The sequence below is a fragment of the Salvelinus namaycush genome, chromosome 27 (assembly GCF_016432855.1).
Source record: "Salvelinus namaycush isolate Seneca chromosome 27, SaNama_1.0, whole genome shotgun sequence".
In the NCBI taxonomy this organism is placed as follows: Eukaryota; Metazoa; Chordata; class Actinopteri; order Salmoniformes; family Salmonidae; genus Salvelinus; species Salvelinus namaycush.
The window spans coordinates 39,369,856-39,380,810 of record NC_052333.1 but is presented as its reverse complement, the minus strand read 5'-3'; positions in this window follow the sequence as shown (position 1 = coordinate 39,380,810).

Here is a 10,955-nt window from a genome sequence, read left to right as displayed (position 1 = left end):
ATTTAATCCTAGTAAAAATGCAGTACCATCCGGCATATAGAAATTGTTACCGAGGATGAACCAGACTTGTGGAGGTCTACAATTTTTTTTCTGAAGTCTTGGCTGATTTCTTTTGATTTTCCCATGATGTCAAGCAAAGAGGCACTGAGTTTGAAGGTAGACCTTGAAATACATCTACAGGTACACCTCCAATTGACTCAAATTATGTCAATTAGCCTATCAGAAGCTTCTAGAGCCATGACATCAGTTCCTGGAATTTTCCAAGCTGTTTAAAGACACAGTCAACTTAGTGTATGTAAACTTCTGACCCACTGGAAATGTGATACAGTGAATTATAAGTGAAATAATCTGTATGTAAAAATCTTTTGGAAAAATTACGTGCTAACTAGAAATTTGTGGAGTGGTTGAAAAACTAGGTTTAATGACTGCAACCTAAGTGTATGTAAACTTCCGACTTCAACTATATATATATATATATATATATATATATATATATATATATATATATATATATATATATATATATACACATACACAGACACACTACTGTTCAAAAGTTTGACGTCACTTAGAAATGTCCTTATTTTTGAATAAAGAAAAAAAGAAAGAAAAGAAAGAAAAGCCCCATTTTTTGTCCATTAAAATAACATCAGATTGTATTTCTGATCAATGTAGACATTGTTTATGTTGTAAATGACTATTGTAGCTGGAAACTGCAGATTTTTCATGGAATATCTACATAGGCGTACAGAGGCCCATTATCAGCAACCATCACTCTTGTGTTTCAATGGCACGTTCTGTTAGCTAATCCAAGATTATCATTTTAAAAGGCTAATTGATCATTAGAAAACCCTTTTGCAATTATGTTAGCACAGCTGAAAACTGTTGTGCTGTTTAAAGAAGCAATAAAACTAGCCTTCTTTAGACTAGTTGAGTATCTGGAGCATCAGCATTTGTGGGTTCGATTACAGGCTCAAAATGGCCAGAAACAAAGATCCTTCTTCTGAAACTCGTCAGTCTATTCTTGTTCTGAGAAATGAAGTCTATTCCATGCGAGAAATTGCCATGAAACTGAAGATCTCGTACAACGCTGTGTACTACTCCCTTCATAGAACAGCGCAAACTGTCTCTAACCAGAATAGAAAGAGGTGTGGGAGGCCCCGGTGCACAACTGAGCAAGAAGACAAGTACATTAGAGTGTCTAGTTTGAGAAACAGACGCCTCACAAGTCCTCAACTGGCAGCTTTATTAAATAGTACCCGCAAACACCAGTCTCAACGTCAACAGTGAGGACTTGTTCTTGGCAAAGTTGCAAAGAAAAAGCTATATCTCAGACTGGCCAATAAAAATAAAAGATTAAGATGGGCAAAAGAACACAGACACTGGACAGAGGAAGATAGGAAAAAAGTGTTATGGACAGACGAATCTAAGTTTGAGGTGTTCGGATCACAAAGAATAACATTCATGAGACGCAGAAAAAATGAAAAGATGCTGGAGGAGTGCTTGACGCCATCTGTCAAGCATGGTGGAGGCAATGTGATGGTCTGGGGGTGCTTTGGTGGTGGTAAAGTGGGAGATTTGTACAGGGTAAAAGGGATCTTGAAGAAGGAAGGCTATCACTCCATTTTGCAACACCATGATATACCCTGTGGACAGCGCTTAATTGGAGCCAATTTCCTCCTACCACAGGACAATGACCCAAAGCACAGCTCCAAACTATATTTAACCTTTATTTAACTAGGCAAGTCAGTTAAGAACATTCTGTATTCTGTCTATAATGGAGTGCCCAGCACAGTCACCGGATCTCAATCCTATTGAGCTGTTATGGGAGCAGCTTGACAGTATGGTACGTAAGAAGTGCCCATAAAGCCAATCCAATTTGTGGAAGGTGCTTCAGGAAGCATGGGGTGAAATCTCTTCAGATTACCTCAACAAACTGGAATGCCAAAGGACTACAAAGCTGTATTGCTGCAAATGGAGGATTCTTTGACGAAAGCAAAGTTTGAAGGACACAATTATTGATTCAATTAAAAATCGTTATTTCTAACTTTGTCAACGTCTTGACTATATTTCCTATTCATTTTGCAACTCATTTCATTTATGTTTTCATGGAAAACAAGGACATTTCTAAGTGACCCCAAACTTTTGAACGGTAGTGTATATAACATTTTATTGGTTGCAAGAAGAGTCACAAGCTTGATGTGGTCATTGGAATAAGGGACCAAATACTAAACATTTGACTACCTTATTCATAAGAATCTTTAGGAGGTGTCAATAATTTTGACCCCTAACTTTTTGAGAACACATTTTATTACTTGTTAAACAAAATCTCTTTCTCTGAGCAATTGAATTAGTATAAATAATATAGCTCAGCATATAATAATATAGCTCAGCATTTGAATTACTTATTTTATATAGTTATTATTGGTCCTCTTTATCAAGGGTGACAATCATTTCGGAACACCACTGTATGTGTGTATTTCGGAAGCGTTAGGATAAAGCAGACATACAATTGACGAATAAAGTGATATTAAGCTTAACAAATATAGCTCAGTCAAAAAGTTCAGAAAGGTGTAGTATTTATAGCTGGTGAGTGTGGAGGCTGCTGTCTAACTGACCATCATGATGTTGTGGAGCTGGCTCTTCACCAGCTTCTGGAAGTCATTCCCTCCCAAACTCTCCTTCCCCTTGGCGGACTTCAGGAAGACACCAACTACAGTCTGAATGGCCGACTCCATGACTGCTCTCTCTGCCCAGAGAAAGAAGGGTAGGGTGTGATAAGTTTTTTTTTTGACAAGGTGGTTGAGAGAGAGAGAGAGAGAGAGAGAATTTTATTCGTCACATGTGCTGAATACCTGAGTGAAATGCTTACTTACAAGCCCTTAACCAACAATACAGTTGTAAGAAATAAATGTAAGAAATAATTAAAGAGCAGCAGTAAAATAACAACAGCGAGGCTATATACACGGGGTACTGGTACAGAGTCAATGTGCGGGGGAACCGGTTAGTCGTGGTAATCGAGGTAATATGTACATGTAGGTAGAGTTATTATAGTGACTATGCATAGATAATAACAGAGAGTAGCAGCAGCGTAAAAGAGGGAGGGGAGGAGGGAGGGGGCAATGCAAATAGTCTGGGTAGCTATTTGATTAGATGTTCAGGAGTCTTATGGCTTGGGGGTAGAAGCTGTTTAGAAAGCCTCTTGGACCTAGACTTGGCGCTCCGGTACCGCTTGCCGTGCGGTAGCAGAGAGAACAGCCTATGACTAGGGTGGCTGGAGTCTTTGACAATTTTTATGGCCTTACTCTGACAGCGCCTGGTATAGAGGCCCTGGATGGCAGGAAGCTTGGCCCCAGTGATGTACTGGGCCATACTGTAGTGCCTTGCGGTCAGAGACCGAGCAGTTGCCTTACCAGGCAGTGATGCAACCCGTCAGGATAATCTCGATGGTGCAGCTATAGAACCTTTTGAGGATCTGAGGACCCATGCCAAATTTTTTCAGTCTCCTGAGTGGGAATAGGTTTTGTTGTGCCCTCTTCACAACTGTCTTGGTGTGTTTGGACCATGTTTGTTTGTTAGTGATGTGGACACTAAGGAACTTGAAGCTCTCAACCTGCCCCACTACAGCCCCGTCGATGAGAATGGGGGTATGCACGGTCCTCATTTTCCTGTAGTCCACAATCATCTCCTTTGTCTTGATCACGTTGAGGGAGAGTTTATTGTCCTGGCACCACACGGCCACGTCTCAGACCTCCTCCCTAGTCGTTGTCGGTGATCAGGCCTACCACTGTTGTTTCATCTGCAAACTTAACAATGGTGTTGGAGTCGTGCCTGGCAGTGCAGTCATGAGTAACAAGGGAGTACAGGAGGGGACTGAGCACGCACCCCTAAGAGGCCCCCGTGTTGGGGATCAGCATGGCGGATGTGTTATTAACTACCCATACCACCTGGGGGCGGTCCGTCAGGAAGTTCAGGATCCAGTTGCAGAGGGAGGTGTTTAGTCCTTAGGTTAGTAATGAGTTTTGAGGGCACTATGGTGTTGAACGCTGAGCTGTAGTCAATGATTAGCATTCTCACATAGGTGTTCCTTTTGTCCAGGTGTGAAGGGGCAGTGTGGAGTGCAATAGAGATTGCATCATCTGTGTACCTGTTGGGGCGGTATGCAAATTGGAGAGGGTCTAGGGTTTCTGGGATAATGGTGTTGATGTGAGCCATGACCAGCCTTTCAAAGCATTTCATGGCTACAGACGTGAGTGCTACGGATCGGTAGTCATTTAGGCAGGTTACCTTAGTGTTGTTGTGCACAGGGACTATGTTAGTCTGCTTGAAACATGTTGGTATTACAGACTCAGACAGGGAGAGGTTGAAAATGTCAGTGAAGACACTTACCAGTTGGTAAGTTCATGCTCAGAGTACACGTCCTGGTAATCCATCTGGCCCTGCGGCCTTGTGAATGCTGACCTGTTTAAAGGTCTTACTCACATTAGAGCGTGATCACACAGTCATCCGGAACAGCTGATGCCCTCATGCATGTTTCAGTGTTACTCGCCTTGAAGCAAGCAAAGACGTAATTTAGCTCGTCTGGTAGGCTCATTGGACAGCTCTCGGCTGTGCATCTCTTTGTAGTCTGTAATAGTTTGCAAGCCCTTCCACATCCGATGAGCGTCGGAGCCGGTGTAGCACGATTCGATCTTAGTCCTGTATTGACGCTTTGACGGTTCGTCGGAGGGCATAGCAGGATTTCTTAAAAGCGTCCGTGTTAGAGTCCCGCTCCTTGAAAGCGGCAGCTCTACTCTTTAGCTCAGTGCGGATGTTGCCTGTAATCCATGGCTTCTGGTTGGGGTATGTCACTGTAGGGCTGACGTCATCGATGCAATTATTGACGAAGCCAGTGACTGATGTGGTGTACTCCTCAATGCCATCGGAAGAATCCCGGAACATATTCCAGTCTGTGCTAGCAAAACAGTCCTGTAGCTTAGCATCTGCTTCATCTGACCACTTTTTTGTTGACCGAATCACTGGTGCTTCCTGTTGTCTTTTTTGCTTGTTAAGCAGGAATCAGGAGGATAGAATTATGGTCAGATTTGCCAAATGGAGAGCGAGGGAGAGCTTTGTACGCGTCTCTGTGTGGAGTAAAGGTGGTTTTTTCCCCCTCTGGTTGCACATTTAACATGCTGGTAGAAATGATGTAAAATGGATTTAAGTTTCATCCAGTGCGTTCGGAAAGTATTCCCCTTGACTTTTTCCACATTTTGTTACGTTACAGCCTTATTCTACAATGGATTAAATCTTTGGATGGATTAAAATATATTTTGGATTAAAATGGATTAAAATGAATTTTTCCCCTTATCAATCTACACACAATACCCCATAATGACAAAGCAAAAAAATAAAAATATTTTATGTTACAAAAAACAGAAATATCACATTTACATTTGTTTTTACTCAGTACTTTGTTGAAGCACCTTTGGCAGCGATTACAGCCTTGAGTCTTCTTGGGTATGACGTTATAAGCTTGGCACACCTGCATTTAGGGAGTTTCTCCCATTCTTCTCTCCAGATCCTCTCAAGATCTGTCAGGTTGCATGGGAGTGTTGCGGCACAGCTATTTTCAGGTCTCTCCAGAAATGTTTGATCGGGTTCAATTCCAGGCTCTGGCTGGGCCACATTCAGAGACTTGTCCCGAAGCCACTCCTGCATCGTCTTGGCTGTGTGCTTAAGGTCGTTGTCCTGAGGGAAGGTAAACCTTCGCCCTTCGCCCCAGTCCGAGGTCCTGAGCGATATGGAGCAGGTTTTCATCAAGGATCTCTCTGTACCTTGCTCCGTTCATCTTTCCCTCGATCCTGACTAGTCTCCCAGTCTCTGCCACTGGAAAACAACCCTACAACATGATGCTGCCACCACCATGCTTCACCGTAGGGATGCCAGGTTTCCTCCAGACGTGATGCTTGACATTCAGACCAGAGAATCTTGTTTCTCATGGTCTGAGAGTCCTTTAGCTGCTTTTTGGCAAAATCCAAGCGGGCTGTAATGTGCCTTTTAGTGAGGAGTGGCTTCCGTCTGGCCACTCTACCGTAAAGGCCCGATTGGTGGAGTGCTGCAGAGATGGTTGTCCTTCTGGAAGGTTCTCCCATATCCACAGAGGAACTATGGAGTTCTGTCAGTGTGACCATCGGGTTCTTGTTCACCTCCCTGACCAAGGCCCTTCTCCCGCGATTGCTCAGTTTGGCCGGGCGGCCAGCTCTAGGAAGAGGCTTGGTGGTTCCAAACTTCTTCCATTTAAGAATGATGGAGGCCACTGTGATCTTGGGGACCTTCAACGCTGCAGATATTTTTTGGTACCCTTCCCCAGATCTGTGCCTCGACACAATCATGTCTAGGAGCTCTACGGACAATTCCTTCGACATCATGGTTTGGTTTTTGCTCTGACATGCACTGTCAATTATGGGACCTTATATAGACCAAATCATGTCCAATCAATTGAATTTACCACAGGTGGACTCAATTGAATGTACCACAGATGGACTCCAATCAAGTTGTAGAAACATCTCAAGGATGATCAATGGAAACGGGATGCACCTGATCTCATTTTCAAATTTTTATTTTTAATACATGGCAAACATTTCTAAAAACCTGTTTTCGCTTTGCCATTATGGGGCATTGTGTGCAGATTGATGAGGAACATTTTTTATTTCTATTTTAGAATAAGGCTGTAACATAACAAAATGTGGAAAAAGGGTAGGGGTCTGAATACACTGTAATTATTTTCAAGACAATCTAATTTAAGGAGACAAAGACAGGCACCACAGTGGAAAAAGAAACAGTGAATCTCCTTGAGATATACAAAGGCTTGTCGTTTCAGGTGTTGAGTCTGGAACTCTAGGGTAGGCGACAGACAGGCGATGCGCGATAAACTAAGAAGGTGAGAGAGAGTCTGACTGAGAGACAAGCGGTGATGCACAATGGAAGTTCTGATCTTTGATAGGTCATCTGATCTACTGAAGCCACCACACGGTCAGGGCTTCAGATTACCTCAGGGATTACCCGCCTGCTCTCAACCTTTTTCAAGCTCTCTCTTGCGATCTCTCTCTCTTTCTTTATGTCTCTCTCTCGCTTCCTCTATCTCTCTTTTTCATTCTTTATCTGTCTCGCTCTGTCTCTTTTATCTCTCTCTCCTATCTCTGTTGCCTACCCGTATGCACAGCACACACTCTCATGTGATTTCAAAAGGCATTTCAAGATTTTGTGAGGGACAGACATTTTACATAGTGAATATGTTAGTGTGTGTGTGTATGTGCGTGCATGCGTGTTTGTGTGTGCTGTATGCCCCTGAGTTTATATATGAGTAATACGGTTGTATGTACAGTACCAGTCAAAAGTTTGGACACACCTACTCATTCAAGGATTTTTCTTTATCTTTACTATTTTCTACATTGTAGAATAATAGTGAAGTCATCAAAACTATGAAATAACACATATGGAATCATGTAGTAACAAAAAAAGTGTTAAACTAATCAAAATATATTTTATATTTAATATTCTTCAAAGTGGCCACCTTTTACCTTGACAACAGCTTTGCACACGCTTGGTATTCTCTCAACCAGCTTCACCTGGAATGCTTTTCCAACAGTCTTGAAGGAGTTCCCACATATGCTGAGCACTTGTTGGGTGCTTTTCCTTTACTCTGCGGTCCAACTCATGCCAAACCATCTCAATTGAGTTGAGGTCGGGTGATTGTGGAGGCAGCACTCACCTTCTTGGTCAAGTACCCCTTACACAGCCTGGAGGTGTGTTGGGTCATTGTCCTGTTGAAAAACAAATGATAGTCCACTAAGCGCAAACCAGATGGGATGGCGTATTGCTGCAGAATGCTGTGGTAGCCATGCTGGCTAAGTGTGCCTTGAATTCTAAATAAATTACAGACAGTGTCACAGGAAAAGCACCCCCACACCTCCTCCTCCATACTTCACGGTGGGAATTACACATGCGGCGATCATCAGTTCACCTACTCTGAGTCTCACAAAGACACAGTGGTTGGAAGAAAATATTTCAAATTTGGACTCATCAGACCAAAGGGCAGATTTCCACCAGTCTAATGTAAATTGCTTGTGTTTCTTGGTCGAAGCAAGTCTCTTCTTATTGGTGTCCTTTAGTAGTGGTTTCTTTGCAGCAATTCGACCATGAAGGCCTGAACAGTTGTTGAGATGTGTCTGTTACTTGAACTTTGTGAAGCATTTATTTGGGCTGCAATCGGAGGTGCAGTTAACTCTAATGCACTTATCCTCTGCAGCAGAGGTAACTCTGGGTCTTCCTTTCCTGTGGGGGTCCTCATGAGAGCCAGTTTCATCATAGCGCTTGATGGTTTTTGCGACTGCACTTGAAGAAACTTTCAAAGTTCTTGAAATTTTCCGGATTGACTGACCGTCATGTCTTAAAGCAATGATGGACTGTCGTTGCTCTTAGCTTTTTTGAGCTGTTCTTGCCATAATATGGACTTGGTCTTTTACCAAATAGGGCTATCTTCTGTATACCACCCCTACCTTGCCACAACACCCCTACCTTGCCACAACACTTCTTAATGCTCAAACGCATTAAGAAGGAAAGAAATTCCACAAATGAACTTTTAATAAGGCACACCTGTTAATTGAAATACATTCCAGGTGACTATCTAATGAAGCTGGTTGAGAGAACGCCAAGAGTGTGCAACGCTGTCATCAAGGCAAACGGTGGCTAATTTGAAGAATCTAAAATATACCATAACACTTTTTTGGTTACTATATGATTACATATGTTTTATTTCATAGTTTTGATGTCTTCACTATTATTCTACAATGTAGAAAAAAGTCAAAATAAAGAAAACCCCTGGAATGAGTAGGTGTTTCCAAACTTTTGACTGGTACTGCATGTAATATAGGCCATGAGTGTAGGACTGATGCATGAGATATGCGTGATATGTGTCCTATTACTCACAATAGACAGATGTATGTGTAAGATTGCCCTCACACTGAGCACAAAATACAATGCATGCCAATGAGTGACACATCCATGCAGGAATTTCATACATTTTTGTCAGTGGAGATCAGTTAAACATGATAGGAATTTACAGGCCAACTCTGCTCCAAGCTAGTTTGCCCCAGCGCTTTTTGACCAACCTCACTCGTTTGTCAACTTATTTAAATGTAGCACACAAAGTACACACACACACATCCGCCAAGAAAAAGCATACACTGTAAAGGGGTTACTGTGAATTTGACAGTAGTTTACAGGCAGCTCGGTGGCAAGTGAAAATCTGTATTTCATATTACAGTACACTTACTGTAATATAGATACGGTATCAAAGAAAGTCCTGTGTAATGATACAAGGGATTGGTGCAAGCAGATTATATCCTAAGTGTTTACACATTACAGTATATTACTGAATATTTGGTGTTTAATTTCACTTGCACTTCTAGAGGTCTTAAAGAAGGGTCTAAGCCATCTGACCAAGATGTTTTAATGGGGTCAAGTTTAAGGAGCTCCTTTAGCACCTCAGACTCAGTGACCGCCTGCAGGGAGAAACTTTGTAGCGGGGCTGGGGAATAAGATGGAGAAGCGTTGGGGCTAGTCGTATTAGAAGCGGTGGGAGATGAGGAAATGTTGGACGGGCAAGGAGGCATGGCTGAGTAAAATAGGAATCCTGACTTAATGAAGTGGTGATTAAAGAGCTCAGCCATGTGCTTCTTGTTACAGTGTACCTTATAGCTTTTTACAATAGACTTTCGCTTGTTAAATCTGTCTTTGGAAATCCGAGGGGGCTTTTGAGAAGGTAAATAAATCTGCCATCGTAAAGAAACATGTCACACTTCAGCACCCCCTCATCACCTTCTTCCAACCCCTCCTTCTCCTAGTGCAATCACCACATCCACAGGCTGCAGGCAATTAGGAAACATGGATATTAGCCTAATTATGCCGAGAAAGAGCGAGGGCAGCATATTAAAAGCGACACTTTCATTTTCCGCTCTGAGAAGCTCCAAGACTTACGGTCAACCGCAACCGGTACTAAGTCTGACCCTGTGGTTCTAACACTCTTTACTGTTGCTAAATCTACATTAACACCCTACATTGATTGATACCGATTACCGAAGAGACGTGCTACTGTGTGGTTATATATAGACCTACCATATATGTGATTGAAAAGAGGCAACTGATAAGGGTAAAGTCCAATGAGAATGTAGTAGCTACTTTCTGGGTTTTTATAGACTTGAGGCATTAGAGTAGGCTGTTTGGATAAACATATATTCTTTCTGATTATTGAAATTTAAAAAGTTGTACAGTTAGATTGTTTTTAATTGCACTACGAATTGACATGCTAAATCTAAATATGGCCCCAACGAAAAGGTGAAGACCAAGGAGAAACATTGATAAGTAGGCCTAACGGATCCATACGCAACAGAGGTCACACCTTCGCGGATGTTGGCCTACATGAACCACAATGACCCGTCATTCCCTGGTAATCCTCAAACTCTTTACAACAAAACCCACAGTCACTATTCTTGCATTGCCATTTCTGTCCTATTCTTACATGTATTATTTACTTGGTGGACTGGCTGCAACCTGGCTATGCCTTCTCACAGTCAGGGTCAGTGACAGTCAACCTCATCTCCAAACTAATGAACACAGGGCTTCTATTACTTAGCCAACGTCACAAGGACAGCTCTGACCCCACCTCAGTTCCGACACACACCAACTATTATGTCGAGCAAAGGCCAAAAAACAACTCAGCAAATAATTAAATATAGACACCCAGAGGTTTTCCGTTTCACTCCAGAGCCCAAAGTAGATTGAGTGTTGCCTTTCCAAATGGGCGAATGTGATACAGTACGTGCTCTGAGTAATGACAATACTACCGCTCGTGTGGCATGAAATATTAAGAGAGGAACAAGTTAGGTTGTGGCTATATACTTTAGCTAAAATGC